Source organism: Lynx canadensis, chromosome B4, assembly GCF_007474595.2.
Source record: "Lynx canadensis isolate LIC74 chromosome B4, mLynCan4.pri.v2, whole genome shotgun sequence".
Classification (NCBI taxonomy): domain Eukaryota; kingdom Metazoa; phylum Chordata; class Mammalia; order Carnivora; family Felidae; genus Lynx; species Lynx canadensis.
Window position 1 is genome coordinate 127,452,785 of NC_044309.1, and position 19,158 is coordinate 127,471,942.

The window sequence follows — 19,158 nt, forward strand, 5'->3', positions numbered from 1 at the left end:
ACCACAAACCCCTAGAAGTAGAAGTATGGGACATCCTCCCACTGTTAGGAAACGTATTACAACGTATTCTCTTCTGCTCAGCGCTTTGCCCTTGTTGAAAAGAGAGAGGGGAGAGCAAGAAGGAATTAAGTGAAAAGGTTATTTCAACATACGATTCTGGTTGCGAATATTATGTTGTTCACATCGTTAGGAGGGTCAATTATGAATGTCCAGGGGAAATGACTGTGCCCTCTCTTCTTCTCTTATGTTCTCTCTTTCTCTCCCCTGCCAGTCTTGATACTCTCCTGCAAGGAGCTACCTGCGAGTGGAGGTCAGGACATAATTTTGAGGTAAAAATGTTGCTTCTTCTCTGTATGAAAAAAGATGTTAATTATAAAAGAGGAGTATCATTCAAGGTAGTCCTGCTTGTTTATTTTTGCTTTTGTTGCCCTTACTTTTGATGTCAAATTCAAAAAATCATTGCCCACAGCAACATCAAGGAGCTGACCCCCCTCTGTGTTCTTCTAGGAGTTTTATGGTTTCAGGTCTTACATTCAGGACTTTAATCCATTTTGAGCTGATTTTTATGTATGGTGTAACATTGGAGTCCTGTTTCATTCTTTTCCACATGGACATCTGGTTTCCCCAACACCATTTATTGAAGAGACTATCTTTTCTCCATTGTATGTTCTTGGTGCCTTTGTCATAAATTAATTCACCATATGTATATGCATGGGTTTGTTTCTGTACTCTCTATTCTGTTCCATTGATCTATGTGTCTCTTTTTATGCCAATAAGATACTGTTTTGATTACCATAGCTTTCTTGTATAGTTTGAAATCCGGCAGTGTGTTGACTCCAGCTTTGTTCTTCTTTCTCAAGATGCTTTGGGTGTTTAGGGTCTTCTGTGGTTTCATACACATTGTAGGACTGTCTTCTCTATTTCTGTGAAAAATGCAATTGGAATTTTGGTAGGGATGACATTGAATCTGCACATCACTGTGTATAGTAGGGACATTGGAACAACATTCCCGGCCTTTTTCCCCACAGAAGGCAAAATGACTTGTGATGGAGGTTTCAAACCCCCCCATCTCTGCTACTTGGGATCTGTCCACCTGTGTCTTCTCATCTGCTCTCTGCTGCCCCTATCAGGGGACGCATGTGACTATGAACAATTTGTGCCAGTGTCAGGATAAATAAGCACGTCTGACTCGGGGTTAATTAGCAAGACCACGTTACATCAGGCCTGGTCCGTTTTTCTCCAGCTTCATCGGTAATAAAGGTGATAGTTTTATCTCTATCTACCTGACTTTTTTGCCCATCTTTCAGGGGGAGAAAGCAGACTGTTGTTTAATCACTTCTTAAAAGTTCGAAACAATCAATGCTAAAAGGGCAAGGCAGAGCCATGAGCAGAAAATGGGCCAAGAATTTTGATGGTAGGCCAAATCCAGGTCTACCTGGAAAAGGAACACAATGCCTGGTGTGAAACTGCTTGGGCATTTGCCAAAGGTGCCTCTTCCTTAAGACACTGTACTTCCATCTACCAGAAAATGGTCATAAGATACTGATTTGCATAGCATGAGACAGTTTGCTATCATTCTTCTGGAAATTGCCACATTTTGGGTGCAGATGGATGTCTAAGCTGAGACTGGTGCCCTCCAGAGTTGTGCAGTGCCCTACCTGTCCTGCAGGCAGCACCAGTAAATGCTGGTGTCCTACACCGTATTGGGAAAATGGGGACACCCATACACCAAGTTCCTTCTTTCCTCACTCAGTGCAAGAAGCCCTCGAGTAAATAGGGCCCTCAGAAGCTCCTTACTGGATTGGTCTTGCCCTGTCTGTGACTCAGTTTGGGCTCAAGGAACCATACTTTTATATCTATCTGAAGATATCTGAGTTCTCTAGGAACCAGCCTCTAACATTATCTTATTTTAGGTCTCGGATACCAGATCTTTTTTAGAAGCACCTGACCCTACAGCTTGTTATTGTTAAATACCAGTCACCCAATCCCCAAACAATTCACTAATGCTTATGCAGGCCAGCCACGGGCCAGGATTCCTGTGCAATCACCACTCAGTCTTCCCCATCTCCACAACAGCCTAGCATAGTGGGTACTCAAAAAGCTGGTGAATGAATAAATGAATGGATAAATTCCTCATTTGTATACATAGTACAGCATCCTCTCTGAGTCATGTTTGTCTAGAACGTATTCATTCATATATCGCCTTTGTGCCTTTCCCCAGAACTATTATATTGTTAGTGTTCTTTAAATTGGCTCACTTTTTCCCTTAAATCTTTTGAGTAAAAATCCTCATCGAGTGAAAAACAGTATCTCGGGATCTTTGTGCTATGGTAAAATGTTCAAACCTCACACCACTGAAAAACATGTTACGTAGTGACTATTGTGCAAATATCACAACTCAGGAAGCATTGCCCTAGGTTCTGGGGTCCACCAGGAGCTGAATCAAGATGCAACAAACTCCCAGATGCCAGCTGAATAATGCAACCTGCAGGCCTTGTCAAAGGCAGTACACATTGTGACACTTGTTAGCAATAGGATAGGGAGAGCTGGTAGCACCAGGAGAGGTTGGCCATAGGCTCACAGGCTCGCAAGCTGTCAACCCTGTCAAAAAACAAAACAAAACAAAAAACCCAGAGCCACGCCTGCCAGCCAGAGGAAATGAATCAGAACAATTATTCAGAGTCATTTGTCTGGAAGGGGAAAGAGACTTTTTTCTTAGTTTGCAGGAAATGCTTAGGTAAGCACGAACCCTGCTGGGCAGGCTAGCACCTGCCAAGTCACTGTCTGGAAACCCAGATAATTCCAGACTCTGCACTTCCCGATGAAGTCCCCTTGGCATCAGTTGTCAGGGCTGTCCGATGGCTCAGTGAGAAAGCTTCTGCTCAGCATCCTGACAGAAGACACTGCATTCCTACATCTGCTTGCTTGTCAGGGAACAGGTGTCTCTGGGTGGTACTGTCCTGGGTGTGATAAACACCAGTCAGGAGAGGCAGGTGAGGCTGACTTGCCTAGCAAAGCTATGGAGGCCATTCTGGGCCCAGGAACAGGGCTAGAGGAGACGCCACCCTCTTGGTTCTAACTGTGGGGTGCCTTGGACATACCTTAGTCCACCAAAAATATCAGAAAAATAAGGGGAAGAAAATGCGCTAGGCACTGTGCTGGCTGCTGTAAGGATAGACATTGTATATCCATCTTTTACAAAATGTTAGAGCAAGCCTTTATTTGTAAATAACCAAATAATAAAGCACTCATCCTGAACTTACTGGAAGGCCAGGGAATTTCCCAGGCATTTCTGAGAGTTCTCAAAGACAGCTTTATGTTCCCAAAACCCATTTGCTTTCCTCTGGGGTGCCTTCTGAATTTAAGTTCATTCATGTTGGCTGCGTCGAAATCATGTCTCCACAGTCCAGTCTCTCAGACCACTTTGCACATTGCCACACACACACCTCACCACCAGAGTAGATGCAGAGTCCTCCTTGAAGCCCCAAAGCACAGCAAACACAAGGTTGCCATGCCAGATGTGTTTGATCAGAGTGTAAGAGTGACATGAGGACACTACACTGTAGCTGGACATCTGTTGTCACTGCTTCTAGGACATATCAGCCCTGCCCCTTCCCAGGTACCCACTCCTGTCACTGTCACCCATAGCTGCTGACCTCAGGGCATGACATAGGGGCTCACTTATCTACCCAGACAAAAATCCTCCTTCAAAATTCCTGTATTTATAATTCCAGCCCCCTTCTGTTTTTCCCTGTCCTCAGGACCCCACAAGAGGAAGTAGAAAAAATTTTTAAAAGGTAAAAACAACTCTCTAGAGACAGATCACCTGTGATGAAGACAGCCCTTTAATTATTAAACAGGAAGCTTGACCATCCTGTCTAAAGTATATGCATTTGAATCTTGCCATTTGCCTTTACCTCTGAATGACTAAATTATTTCTGTATTTATGTATGTATTCATTTATTTAGTAGACCTGCATCACACCTGCTGAGTACCAGGCACTGTACTGTGCAAAGATTAGCTCCTTTAATCTGTGTAACAGTCATACGAGATAGTGTCTACTTTCACTCCTATTTGACAGATGAGGGCTCTGAGGCACAGAGAGACTGAATAACTTGTCTGACATCACACAGCCAGCAAGGAGCAGAGCAGGATTTAACCAGGTCAGTTGGCTCTGTAGTTGGTTCTTAACTACTTGACCATACTTCTCTGCAGTGGTCCCCATCCGCACTGAGGGAGACCTAGTCCCAAAGACAAGCCCAAGCTTATACAGTGGGGCATAAGAAAAGAATTGCTGTCCGGTGTGTCCCCTCTTCCCACCATCAAGGTTCAGAAATATTGTTGTCTTAAAGCCCCCAGTTACATTATCCAAATTGGTTTTCATAACAACCCTATTCATTGTATGTTCTCTTGATTTTACAATTGGGAAAACTGAGGCACAGTAGGCAGTGGAGGTTGGATTTGACCCCAAACCTGGCTGATTTTAAAAAACGTATGTTGTCAGGGTGCCTGAGTGGCTCAGTTGGTTAAGCATCTGACTTCAGCTCAGGTCATGATCTTGTGATTGGTGAGTTCATGCCCCACGTTGGGCTCTGTGCTGACAGCTCAGACCCTGGAGCCTGCTTTGGATTTTGTGTCTCCCTCTCTCTCTGCCCCCCTCCCGCTCACATTCTGTCTCTCTCTCTCAAAAATAAATAAACATTAAAAAAAAATTTAAAGGGGAACCTGGCTAGCTCAGTCAGTTAAGCCTCTGACTTCTGCTCAGGTCATGATCTCACGCTTTGAGGGTTCAAGCCCCACATCGGGCTCTGTGCTGACAGTTCAGAGCCTGGAGCCTGCTTCAGATTCTGTGTCTCCCTCTCTCTCTGCCCCTCCCCTACTCACGCTCTGTCTCTCTCCCTCAAAGATGAATACACATTAAAATTTTTTTTAATTTAAAAATTAAATAAAAAATAAAAATAAATAAAAAAATATGGTCTCTCCACCATACAGAGCACTGTATCTATATGATGCTACTAAAGATAGTATTTTTTTTAACTTGCCTCATTTTAAATCTTTTACGTACAATGCTAAGTAAGGCTTGAAGAGTTCAGAAGGAGAAAAACTAGATTTCAAAGAAAAGCTTACGCAGTGATCAACTGCATAAGTGATGTGTTTGAGTTCTGTGTGAAGGAAAAAAGAAACTTGCCATAGTTCTAGTTAGAGTGTAAGTCTTTGGGCCAGGCACATTCCTACACATCTTCCTTAACATGCTTTCTGCCTCCAGGTTCTCTTGCCCATCGACCTCCCATTCGCTCACAGCCAGTGAGGATCTCTCTCAAAGGCATTCATCTCCTCCAAATATGGTGATGACAATAGTAATAATAATACCTTCAACAGCCCTGTTCATCCAGTGGATATTTATTTAGGTGCTCATTGGAAGTGCTCATCTATCAGGATGCCTGGATTTGAATACTGAGCCCACCATTTCTTAGCTATGTGACCATCGGCAAGCTATTTAACCTCTTTGTGCCTCAATTCTTTGTTGTAAAGATAAAACGGAATTACATATGTAAAGTGTTAATAGCAGTGCCTGGCATATAGGTAGGAGCTCAATAAATGTTAGTTGTTACAGTTATAATTTGCCAACCATAACAGTAGGTACTGGTGACACAAATAAAAAATAAATGTAGTGTGACCACAACTCAAGTTAAATCATAACTGAGATGAACGTGCATCCTTAACTATGACTGCTACTTGGTTAAGCAAACGTTATGTGGGAATAAAACTTTACCCAGCACTGTCTCTTGACCAGTGCCTCAAAATCAGAGGGATCCTATGGAAGCAATGCTGAAGTTATCTGCATATTTTTTCAATCTTGGCTCTAGGTGAAAATTAAGAGTCCATGATGTTGGGAGAGGGCAACTTCTGACAATATGTCAGACTGAGCTCATGTTGCAGGACTTCCTTAGTGCGACAAATCCTAGCTAAATTAAAACTAGAAAAAAACTAATACATAGTCTTTTAAATATATACACTTTCTCACATCAGCCATGTGCTTGGCTTTATGTTGAGTGCTAACGGTATAAAAAGAAATACCTCGGTGCTAGAAACAAAATAAGAAATTAAGGCAAAAGCATTAAGAGATAATGCTGTACTCATCCACAGGGTTACTGGTCTTATATATAGGTCACATGAGCTAGTGATTGAGATTTTTACAACCACACAAGGCCAAGAGACTTGGCTTTGGAGAGAGAGAGAGAGAGAGAGAGAGAGAGAGAGAGAGAGAGGTTGAGCTGTAACTAAGCCCCATGCATAAGGCTGGGAACTTTGGATGCTATTCTATAAAAAGGAACATAAAAAGAATCCACAAAAAGGAGATAAAACTTCATTCTCCATTTCATGGAAGTTTCTATATAACTGTGAGAAAACAAAGTCACCATAAGAAATAGAAAAATGTTAAGCTTGAAGCACGTGTAGTAGATGACCAGAATTCCCATTATTATTGTAATTCAGAAAAACCCCAAATAGGAAATAGAGGCAAAATTTGTTTTGGAATTAGTGTGACGACAAGGATCTTAGTAGCTAAAAATCCAAAACCACTCTGCAAGGATACTTCCAGGACACATGGGTCTCCCACAGGGGAAAAATATATATATATCTCTGAACATAAGTTCCCAATTAAATTATAAATTAAAAAACAAAGTTATCACAGAGAAATCCAGCAGGTAATAAAAAGAATTAATACACAACATGGAAAAAAAAAGAAAACAAGCTTAAAAAAAGATAATATGTAAAATAGAGACAGAATGATGAATCAGAAATCATATTAAAAATAAGGAGTATGAACAAAATAATATGCATATTTGAAAAAAAGCAAATAAAACTTTGAAGAATAAAAGATATAGTCATTAAAATTGAAAACAGCAAGCTGAGTTTAAATAGAAGATTAGATACAGCTGCAAAGAGAATCAATAAACCAGAAGAGAAACCTCAGGAAATAAAGTAGATTATGTCATAGAGAAATAAAATTATAAGCCATTTTTAAGTGAGGACATAAGAAGAAAGTTTAAGTGTACATGTAATAGAAATTTCAGAAAGAGTGACTATAAAGATTTCAGAAGGAAAGAATAGAAAGGATGAGAAGAAAGCAATATATAAAGAGATAATGGCTGAGAATTTTTCAAAGACGATTTGAAAGGCACACTGAGTCCTGAGAAGAGAAAATAAAAACCATCCTATACCTTTACATGCCATGGTAAAACTTCTGAACCTTAAAAGCAATGGGAGAGAAAAAAAAGACCCTATGACCCTACCAAAGAATTAGAATTAGATTGACTGCAGAGTTCCTATAAACAGCAAAAGAGACCAAAGAACTGTAAAATGATGTCTTCAAAGTTCTTAGTAAAATAACTGCCATCCTGAAATTCAGTGCCAGCTCTCATATTCAAGAGCAGTGGTGAAACACTACACTGGTGAGCATTCTAGAATGATTAAGTCCAAGCCTTGGTCCCATGGAGCAGCAGATTAAAAGGATGCTGGGAATCCCTGTAAACCAATATTCGTGGACTTAGAATTTCCCAAAAGAAAACAGAATCATCTTTTTCTTTCTAGAAAAAGAAGGGAAATCCATTAGGACTGATTTTAGGTTCTTAACCTACTCCAGCCTCTGAACACAAATCTCCAAGACAAGCTGGGTTCATATTACAGGCAGGTGATTGAACTGGCCTGAGAATTCCTGATGGAAAACACACATAGTTGTCTGCATTGGTCAGGAAAACTCTGAAATTGTCACAGTTTCCAAGAGCTTATTGGATACTGAATGAAATAGGTAATTTATAATTGTTATAAAAAGTGGGTGTGCTCTAAAGGTGGGAAGTGGGGTGCCATGGCCACTCAGAGAGAAGACGCCGACTCCTCATTGTCTGTAGTTCAGACTTAGCTTAACAGTCTATGTCTTTCACCATAATGTCCTGTCATAACTTCTCCAAAATAATCTTTCACTACTCCCCAAGCTAACACTCCCCTCCAAATGATTGGACTCTTCACTAACCCTTGAAAACAAGTCCCATTTTAATTAAAGTCCCATGTTAAATAAATATGGGCTGTTTGTTGGTTGATTAGTTGACTGGTTGAGTCACAAAAGCAATTCAGATCTCCTTATGTCTTGACATTTCAGTTGTGCTAAACCGCTGTGGACAGATTATAAATCAGGTTATACATAGAAAGAGAAATCTCTGTTATAAAGCCATGTGACCTAACCTCCAGGTTGCAACAACTTTTCGTTAAAGCATGTAGTATAGTACAGAAGTTTAGATGCCAGCTTTGGAGACCGATTTCCTGAGATCTAATTCTCATTCTACGATTAGCTCTGTGACCTTGGGTAAGATATTTAATTTCTTTCCGTCTTGATAGCAAACCATAGGGATAAAATTAAGGCGTTACTCATAAAGTACTTGCAAGAATTTAATGAAGCAATATATGTAAAATTAAAATGTGCCTGATAACTGGCACATACTTAATATAAGTTAGCATGCATTGCCATTATTTTTATTAATGCTTAAATGCAGAACAAGGAAGAAACATCTGCTATTTGATTTATGTATTATTGCAGGTAAGAGAAGGGCATCTAAATGAAGATTTGGAGAGGACCATGCAATCTTCCAATTTCCTATAATTCTACACCAATTCTCAAAATATAGAGTAACTACTGAGACTAGATACCAGGTCCTCAATCTACCCTTCATTCTATCAACTCTATCACTGGTATAATACAGGTCTCCTGGCTTATAACCAGCACTTTCATCATTTCATTATTATTTTTACAACAACTCCACTGATAATACTTACCTGACAACCATTGCTATTATCACAACCATAACTAATGCCACTGTTGTGTTATCATTGCTTCCTCCCCACTAGAAATCATTTATGATGCACCAGCCTTGTGCCAAACACTCTAAAAAAAGTATTTTCTCAAAAAAAAAAGGATTGTCTCTAGTCATTATAACAACTCTGCAAGAATTATATTTCTCTCCCCATTTTACAGATGAGGAAATTGCTAAATAGCTTGTTCAACATTCACAGCCAGTGGGGAGAAGGGTCAGGATTCAAACCTAGATCCTGCTAGCTCTCAAGGCCATACCTTTTCCACTTTGCCAACCTGCCTCTCTACCTAAAATGTACTGGAGCACAATAGAACAGATTTTTACCAGTTTTACAGCTGTTTCTCTCAGCCTGCAAAACAGATTGCTCCCAGTTGCTGAGCCTGATGATTGGTGCCAATTTGTCAAAATGCCAGTGGAGTTTCAATGATTTAGAAAAAAGCATAGGCTGATGGCTTTTTCTACACCCAGCAGATGCCTCTGTTCCAAGAACTCTAACAGCATCAAAGTGGAGCGCACCCCCTGACTTGCAATGTTTCCTGCAAATGACAAGTCAGTGGACGTCATCTGGGGACCAAGGGCAAGGATGAGCTCTGTCAGGCTCATCTGCCGGGAAAAGGGGAGCAAAAAAAACAACCAAGATAAAACCACCATGGGGCTGGAAATCTGGCAGAGGATGGCCTGAAGATTAGTTTTAGATTAGATAAGTCCTGTCTTTCTCTTGGTATTTGGAAAGCCTTGAAACTTCAGCTTTCTTACTTTGGCTCTTCTGTTCCAGCTCTTGGCATAATTATTTTGATGAAGTGCATCCCAAGATGAGAGCCTCACTGAAGTCTATTTGACAAGAACGCAGAGCAGTAAAGGGGAGAAGAAAGCTGTGTGTGCAGCTCAGAAGCCACAGATAAATGGGGTCTATTCACAAGGCAGTGTGAAAAACGGGAGAGTGATGGTAGCCATTTTGCAAGGTGCGGGACTTATGGACTCATAAGTCTTTTAGAACTTGGCAATTGTGCTTCAAAATGATGGAGAAAAATGAGCAAGTGACTGCACACCAAATGTAACCCACCTTTCTGAGAGCAGGAAGCAGGAGCCCACGCTCATGCCTCATGTGGCATTTCTATGCATGATCCATCATCTGGGCTGGGGAATTCACAGGCCTTGGAAACCTCTGCAGAGCTTCAAAGGTAGGATGTGCTTTGAATTCTGAGTTATTACAACTCATTCAAATTCTCATTTTCCACAGGGTTGCTAAATCTTATCGGGAGCTGCTTTTCTAAGGTAGGTCCAGCATCTTAGCAGACAAAGGGGACAAGGAGGAATTCTGAGAGGCTCTAGGGAGAGAGAGCATAATAAGGGTGTAGGAGTGGTAAACTTCCAGGTAAAGGGAGTTGCCTACAGCAGGCTGTTAGAAGCCTACATGGTGGTGGTGGTGATGATGGTGATGACGATGACAACGATGACAGTAATAGCCCCTCCTACTTGCAGAGCATTTACTCTATGCCAAGTCCATGCCAAGAGCCTTCATAGGCAACAGGTGTCATATGTCAACAGGTGTCATGTGTTTTCTCCTCCCTCTGGCATCTTACATACTGTGTTTTCAGTCCCCTACCTGTTTTTTATTTTAGGCTTCAGGATTGAAAAGTCTGGTTTGTGGGAGGGTCAGACCATGGAGAATACATGATCAGGTTTTCTGAGATAGAGGTGTGGTTGCAGATGAAAACAGAGTTCTCAGACTAGAGTGGAGGGAGAGTTTCAGAAGGGACACAAAGCTTTGCTATTGATGAGGGTCTCTAAGAAAAGAGTCTTCTAGCTGGACACCCTGAGAGCTGGCTATCTTAGTATTTTCACTAAGTTTTTGGCTGTCATAATGAAATACCATGGGGGACTTAAGCAACAGAAATTTATTTTCTCATGACTCTAGAGGCTAGAAGTCCAAGATAAGGTGTTGGTAGGGTTGGTTTCTTCTGAGGCCTCCCAGAAGAGAGGTTAGTTTCTTCTTGGCTTATAGATGGCTGTCTTCTTCCTGTGTCTTCTTCCTCTTGTGTGTGTCTGTGTCCTAATTTCCTCTTCTAATAAGGATACCAGTCATTTTGGATTACTGTCTACCCTAATGACCTCATTTCAACTTAAGTTCCTCTTTAAAAACTCTATCTCCAAATACAGTCACATTCTAATATACTGGGGGTTAGTGCTTTTACGTACGAACTTTGGAGGGCAATCATTCAGCCCATAACAACAGTCTCAGGGACAAGGAGCACAACAAAACCATAGGTAGTTTGGGGAAAGAGGGGAAAGTACAGAGGATTCGCTAGATTCTCTTCCCAAATAGTATAGCAAAGCAATAAGACCCAATAGTAGAAATGGCTGTGTGTTGTATTTATGCAGGAAGGCATGAGCTCACCTCACAAAGTTTGTCAAATCCAGAGTGGCCAAGCCCTTTGTCCCGAAGAGCAGGTCAGACAAAGCACAGATAGGTAGAGGCTCTAAAAAACTCTGTCATCAGAAAAAAGGGAAAATGAAACAATAGCATTCTACCTAAGATACGAACAAGGATATCTCAGAGAATATCAGCATGTATAGATGTTAATAGCCAATCTTGCCATTTGTGTAACACTTACTATATGCCAGGTTCTGTTATAGGTTATAGCTTCATTTGAATCAGATCATTTCATTCTATCATCAATCCTACAAAATAGCTATTATTATTACACTTTACAGATGAGAAAATTGAGTCATAGAGAGAACTTGCCCTAGGTTACAGACAAGGAAGTGAAGAACCAGAATTCAAGCCATAGGCCAAGCTCTTGACCAGAACAAAGATTAATCACTACCCAACAATATATCCACACTGATCACAAAAATATCAAATGCTTCTATATATGTTGGCGTACAACTGGTAGTCCAATACTCCTTAATGCTTTCTTGCTGCCCTGTCCACCAAGACCCCTCCCCTGGGACCCCAAGAACAGAATCCCCACATTAACAATTAATTCCAGGGTCTGCCAGGCTCCTGTTCCAGCTCTGCATGTCCCATTCAGACTGATGAGACCCAGTGCCATAGTGGTGTTTCTTTTTTTTTATATAATTTATTGTGAAATTGGCTAACATACAGTGTGTAAAGTGTGCTCTTGGTTTTGGGGGTAGATTCCCATGGTTCATCGCTTACATACAACACCCAGTGCTCATCCCAACAAGTTCCCCTCCTCAATGCCCAACACGCGTTTTCCCCTCTCTCCCACCTCCCCCATCCACCTTCAGTTTGTTCTCTGTATTTAAGAGTGTCTTGTGGTTTGCCTCCCTCCCTCGCTGTAACTATTTTTTTCCCTTCCCTTCCCCCATGGTCTTATATTAAGTTTCTCAAGATCCACATATGAGTGAAAACATATGATATCTGTCCTTCTCTGACTTATTTCACTCAGCATAATGCCTTCCAGTTCCATCCACATTGCTGCAAATGGCATGATTTCATTCTTTCTCATTGCCAAGTAGTACTCCATTGTATATACAAACCACATAGTGGTTTTTAAATATCTTGAACATTAGTCCTGCCTTATACCCCTGTATCATATTGCTTCTTCTGGGCCAGAATGTCCCCACCAATGCTTTGGAAACATTACATCATTCAGGATCAGCTGTAGCCACAACCCCCACAGCCAGTGGGTTCATCTAAAAAGTCTTGCTCATGCTACATGTCCAGCATGTGTCAGCAAAGAGTCTCTGCTCATCATAGTCACTCAGGGGCCCAGCTGATGAAGCCTCCACCCTAAGGTGTGCTTACACAGATACCAAGGGAGAACCAGACTGTGGCATATCAAATGCTGACTCTTAATTCTCCTACCAGGAAGTGACATATGTCATGTCCACATACATTTCAGTGGACAATGTGAATCACAGGGTCATGCCTATCTTCAAAGGGGCCAATCCTACATGTGTCTAAAAGAAAGAAAGTAGAAATGTTTGGCACAGAGCACGGGTGAGCAACCCACATGGCCAGCACTTAGTGACAACACATGGAAGCTGAGAATCCTACATGTTCTGAGACGATGCTCCCTTTTTTTTTCTATTTTTTAATGTTTATTTTAGAGAGAGAGAAAGAGAGAGAGGAGGGGCAGAGAGGGAGAGGCAGACACAGAATCTGAAGCAGGCTCCAGGCTCTGAGCTGTCAGCACAGAGCCCAACATGGGGCTCAAACCCACAAACCATGAGATCATGACTTGAGCTGAAGTCGGACACTTAACTGACCCTGAGACACCCAGGCACCCTCTGAGATGATGCTTCTGACATGGGGGACTTATAATAAAAAAAATCAAGTTCTAATAACATTAAGTAATTGTATTTAAAAAATACCTGGGTTCCTCAAATGATATTTATATATACAACACTTAAATTATTTCATCAAATAATTATATAAAACACTTTAAGATGATATTTTATTCCTGTTTTATAGACAAGGACACTGAGCTACGGTAAGTAACTTGCATGAGGACATTACCAAATACTACAGCTAAGATTTGAACCCTTGTCTGCCTGGCTCCAACACCTTTCCAGTTTTAAAACACATGCTGTCATTTATTCATTCATTTTACAGTTACCTACTGAGAGCCAACTATGTGTTAGGCACTATAATGAAGTTGAGAATACAGCAAGGTCTCTCCTGCATGGAGCTTAAATTAGGATAAGGGAAGAAGACCCAGAATAAAAAGCAAGGAAACAACTATGTAAACAAGAAGATATTGAGTAATAATAATAATATGATGAAAATGGAGAGTTACATGATAAAGGGGCTACTTTAAGGAGGTGATATTTGAGCTCAGACACAAATGACAAGAAGGAGCCACTGATGTGAATGTTTGAAGGAAAAGGCATTTGGCCCAAAAAGAACAGTTAGTTCCAAGGCCTCAAGGTCAAGATAAGCTTGGAAATGAAAGGACCTCTTATGTAGTTACAGTCAGATGTCAGCTGAGGCTACAGTCCAATGAAGGATCCACTAGACTGGATGTGCAAGATGGTTCACTCAATATATATGGCTGACAGCTGAACTGGGGCTTCACCTATGCCCTCTCCATATCACACATGGCCTCTCCGAGTAGCATGAACTTCTCACAGCGTGACAGCGGGGTTTCAAAAGGGAATGTCCTGGACCAAACATTCCAAGAGGCAGAAAACAGAAACTAGCTTGGAGTTAGCACAGAATCACATCCACAATATTCTAATAGTCAAAGCAATGGCAAGGCCTGGCCCAACTCAAGAGGGTTAAACTAGGTTAAACAGTGTTCCCCCAAATTCAGGTCCATGCAGAATCTCAGGAGTGTAACCATATCTTGTAGGGTCTTTGCTGATGTGCTTAGGTAAGTTCAAATGAGGTCATACCAGATTGGGTAGGTCCTAAATCCAGTGACTGTGGGATGAGTCCTAAATCCAGTGACTGGCATCCATATTAGAGGAGAGACACAGAGACAGAGATGCAGAGATGGAAGCAATGCACTGGGAGCCAAGGAACAGCAAGGATTGCCAGCAGCCTCCAGAAGCTGGGAGACGCAGGGAACATCCTCCCTGAGTTCTCTGAAGGAACCCACCCTACAGACACCCTGATTTAGGAATTCTGACCTCCAGAACTGTGAGAAAATAAACTTCTGTTGTTTTAAGACTTTCAATTTGTGGTAATTTGTTACAGCAGCCTTAGAAAACTAAGAAACAGGCGGAGAAATAACTCCTCCTTCTGAGGAATGTGACGGTCACATTGCAGAAGAGAAAAACAATGATGGCGGATATTATCAGGGCCATCCTGGGAAAAGTACCACCTGCTACTAGTGTTCATATCCCAAACAGGGTAATAGTCTCAGGAGCTATCAGGTTGGTTTCTTCTTCCTTTAATAATTTGTATGTTCTGTGTTTATGTGAGTGAGTGTGTGTGTGTGTGTGTGTGTGTGTGTGTGTGTGTGTGTCTTGCTGTAGGGCTCCCAGTATCTTCCAGTATCTTCTTTGGAAAGTGTTGGGGTGTGAACAAACCAACAACAGTCTTTTCCCTGGGTTAGGGCTACAGCTTACACCTCAACCCGTGAGTGTCACTGTTTTTTTTGCTGGACTGAATTTCAAACTTTTTCTCAGCAGGATGTAAAGATTGAGCTACAGCTTTGACAATTTCTGAGCTCTTGCTGTGGCTGAGATCAAGGAACCATAGTTAATCACCAAGGGGTTGGTGGATGCTGCTGCCACTTCTCCACACAAAGCACCAAGGCCAACCCAGCCCAAAGCTAGAAGACCACAGGACCTGGGCATATTGACAGCTACTCATGGGTCTGAAAAGAAGGAGTGTGTCCCAAGCACTGAAGAGGCTTCTGCAAGTCTCCTGTGCCTTCTGAACATGCCTCAGGAAGCTGTTCTCCAGCTGTTACCTAGGAATTTGAGATTTAAGGCTTGAAGCTTAAAGACCATGGAATCACTGGCATCTCATTGGGAACTGAGACAGTGGATATGGACACGCTTTGAAAGATGTAACAAATAAAAGCAGAGATTATTACGGATGCTTAGTGTCAAATCCTTCTACCATATGCCTCCACTAACAGGAAATTCACTACCATATAAACATGTTACAGGCCCAGCCCTCAGTGGTGAGGAAGTTTGCTCTCTGTCCAGATAATTTGGTGGTAGGCAGAGGAGGTGGGGAGAAAGTCACCTGTGAGATAGCAAAGTTCCATTACTATGCATGGATGTAAGAATTAAACCTGCGTGACGAGAGGCCCAAGTTGAGAATCCAAAAATAAAATTAGCCCAAGATGATTGAAACCATAGGACAGGTTTCAAGCAGGATTAAATGTAAAACTACCTGAGGGAACATTTTCATAATACAAGGTAATAATTTGCTCTTCCCATTCCCAAACAAAAAGGAAATGTAAAAAACATTCTGCCAAAGCTTGAGTTTACTAGGGAAAAAGATTACAAAATACATGAGCAAATGAATCTTCATGAAAACATGTGATAATAGGAAAATTATCTGCCCCCCACTCCATTAAACTGGAACTAATATAGTAAATCTAAAAAAGTGTAAGTGAGCCTGGGTGGCTCAGTTGGTTAAGCATCCAACTTTGGCTCAGGTCATGATATCATGGTTCAGGGGGTCAAGCCCCACATCTGGCTCTGTACCGACAGCTCGGAGCCTGGAACTTACTTTGGATTCTGTGTGTGGGTCTCTCTCTGCCCCTCTCCTGCTCACGCTCTGTCTCTCAAAAACGAATAAACGTTAAAAAAAATATTCTAAAAGCTGTAAGTATATTTGAAATGAATAAAGTAATGAATAAGTATATTTAAAATGAATAAATAAAAATACTGATAGATGGGGGACTGAAAAAAAGCTATTTAGTGTTTTTAAAAATAACAGGTAAAACTTCAAGAAGTGAAAACTGAACTATTGAAATGAAAAAACCCAGTGGTTAGCTTAAAATTAAATTAGATACAGCTAAAGACAGAACAAGTAAACTGGGAAAATTATCTAGAATGCAACAAAAGGATATGGAGAAAAAATGTGAAATAAGAGTTAGACATTGAAGATAGAATGAGAGGGTCCAAAATATATCTTCAACCTATTTGTGGCTAACCAAAGAACTTCAAAACATAAGGCAAAAATTGACATAATTACAAAGAAAATATGACAAATCCATAGTCACAAAAAAATGTTTTAAGACATCTCTCTTAAAAACTGATATATTGAAAGACCAAATATGAGTAGTATTTAGAACATTTGAAAAATTTAATAAGCAACCTTGAGCTAATGGACAAATAGAGAAATCCACCACCACAGAGAATACATTTGTTTTCTGGTTCATGTAAAACCAGTACAAAATCTGACCACAAAATAGCCCTTAAGTAAAATCTTGGAAAATACCAAAGAATAAACATTTTGTAGTGCCATAAAATTAGAAATCAATAACAAAATTACAGTCTGCTAAAGCCACACTTGGTAACTGAAAATACATATCTTCATAATTAATGGTTCGAAGATATAATGGGAATTAGAAAATATTTAGAACTTTGTATGGAAACCAATTTGACAATAAATTATATTTAATATAAAAAAAGAAAATATTTAGAACTGTGTAACAAAATGAGCATATTCAGAAGACTTTGTGGCATTGCTAATATAGTACTTTGTGGGAAATTTATAACTAAATTTGTATATTGAAAAACAAGGAATTCTGAAAATATTTAGCTAGCTGTTACAATAAAGATAGAAACAACAGAATAATCACAAAAGGAAAAAGGATGGAATAAATAGTAAGAATGAGAGTACAAGTTAATGAAATGGGAAACAATAAGACCAACCAAATCAAAATTATCTTCAAAAGACTAATAAATTATACAAAAGATTGATAAAAAAGACAAAAAATTAACAAAAGATTAACAAAAAATTAACAAGACAAAAATTAATTCTAATAGAAATGAAAAACAGTGGACAGATCTGCATATATTTTAAACCATAAGAGAACACCATGCTGTACTGAACATTCTTGGTAGTTTATTCATATCAGAATTTGGGGGAAGGGGTATATACCTAGTAAAATTTCTGGGTTGAAGAATGTATATACCTTCTACTTAAATACATATTGCCACCTGGCTTTCCAAAAGGGGGTTGTAGTACTCACTTATTTATAGGCTTGCCAACATGTAGTATCAACAGGTTGTTATTTATTGTTTTGGGGTTTTTTTTGCAGCTGGATAAGCATGAGATGGTCTATCAGTGGTTTCAATTTGCATTTTCCTGGCTATTAGTAAGTTGGCAATATTTCCATATATTCTTTTCTGTGAATTGCCCTTTCATATCTTTTGCACATTTTACTAGAATATTATTTACATTTCTCTTTTAGATTTGTCGGAGCTCATTGTAAACTCTAGACACCAATCTTATGGCAATTAAATGCAAAGCAAATTTTTCCTGATATGGGAGAAAATATATTTGCAAGCCGTTTTGTGAACATATGTTTTCATTTCTAAAAAATAGATGCCCAGGAGTGAAAAGGCTGTATCACAATTCAGAAATGCATTCAACATTATGAGAAACTGCCAAACCATTCTCCAAAATGGTAGTATCATTTTACACTCCGCCAGCAATGTATGAGAGTTCCTATTGCTCCACATTCTCATCAACATTTGATTCTGTCTGTCCTTTCTTTTTTCAAGTTTACTTATTTTGAGAGAGAGAGCATGCACGTGTGAGAGAGTGAGTGGGGGAGGGGCAGAGAGAGGAAGAGAGAATCCCAAGCAGTCTCCACGCTGACAGCATGGAGCCCAACATGGGGCTTGATGTGGGGCTTGAGCTGGGGCTGGATCCAACAAACCACAAGGTCATGACCTAAGCTGAAACCAAGAGTCAGATACCCAACAGACTGAGCCACCCAGGCGCCCCTGATTTTTGTCTGTCATTTTTACTTTAGTCATTATAGAGAGCGTGAAATATCTCTTGTGGTTTTAATTTAAATTTTCCTGAAGACTAGTTATTTGCATACTGCCATTCATAAATCATTAAAAAAAATTTTTTATGTTTATTTTTGAGAGGGTGGGGAGGGGCAGAGAGAGAGAAAGGGAGACAGAATCCAAAGCAGGCTCCAGGCTCTGAGCTGTCAGCACAGAGCCTGATGAGGGACTGGAACCCACGAACTGCAAGGTCATGACCTGAGCCGAAGTCAGATGCTTACACAACTGATCCATCTAAGCCCCCCTCATAAATCACTTTTTAAATGTCACTTCAAGTCTTTACCCATTTTTATTGGGTGTTTGCCTTTTTATTATTGATTTGAAGGACTTCTTTACATTCTTACATTTTGGGTATGAATCCTTTGCCATTTTTTCTTTCCAAAAGAATATTCAGTTTGTACCATTTGTTAAAAAGACCTCCCATCCTTGTTTGATTGAATTTGCCTTGGCCAATAGTCAGTTGACCTTATATGAGTGAGTATATCTCTGGACTGTTTTCTTCCAGTGATCTGCTTGTCTCTCCTGTCAATAACACTCTGTCTCAATCTTGTAAGTCTTGAAATCAGGTCATGTAAGTCCTCCAACTTTTTCCTTAGATTTCAACATTGTTTTCAAAATTCCTTGTATTTCCAAATAAATTTTAGAATGAGCTTTGTCAATGGGGTATTGATTGGTATTGCATTGAACTTATGAACCAATTTGAGGAGAATGGACATTCTTATATATTGGTCATAAAGCCATCTACTTTGATGAACTCTGTCTTGTCCATTGCTAGCCCTAGGTCTAGGTGACACTACTTATTTCCTTCTTCTGTGTTTGAACCTCC

The 19,158-nt window shown here is 40.2% G+C and overlaps 1 long non-coding RNA gene across 2 annotated transcripts in view; it reads left to right on the forward strand.

Moving 5' to 3' along the window:
* The first annotated feature begins 258 nt into the window (after positions 1-258).
* LOC115518501 overlaps positions 259-19,158 on the forward strand; it is a 36,991-nt gene continuing 18,091 nt past the window's right edge. Inside the window, exons 1-3 of one of the 2 annotated variants that reach the window (XR_003970288.2) lie at positions 259-329; positions 9,643-10,048; positions 14,976-15,366. This is a non-coding gene — a long non-coding RNA (uncharacterized LOC115518501). Of the gene's footprint in view, positions 330-9,642; positions 10,049-14,975; positions 15,367-19,158 lie in introns of those variants that run through there. The other variant, XR_003970289.2, reaches the window with a different exon arrangement.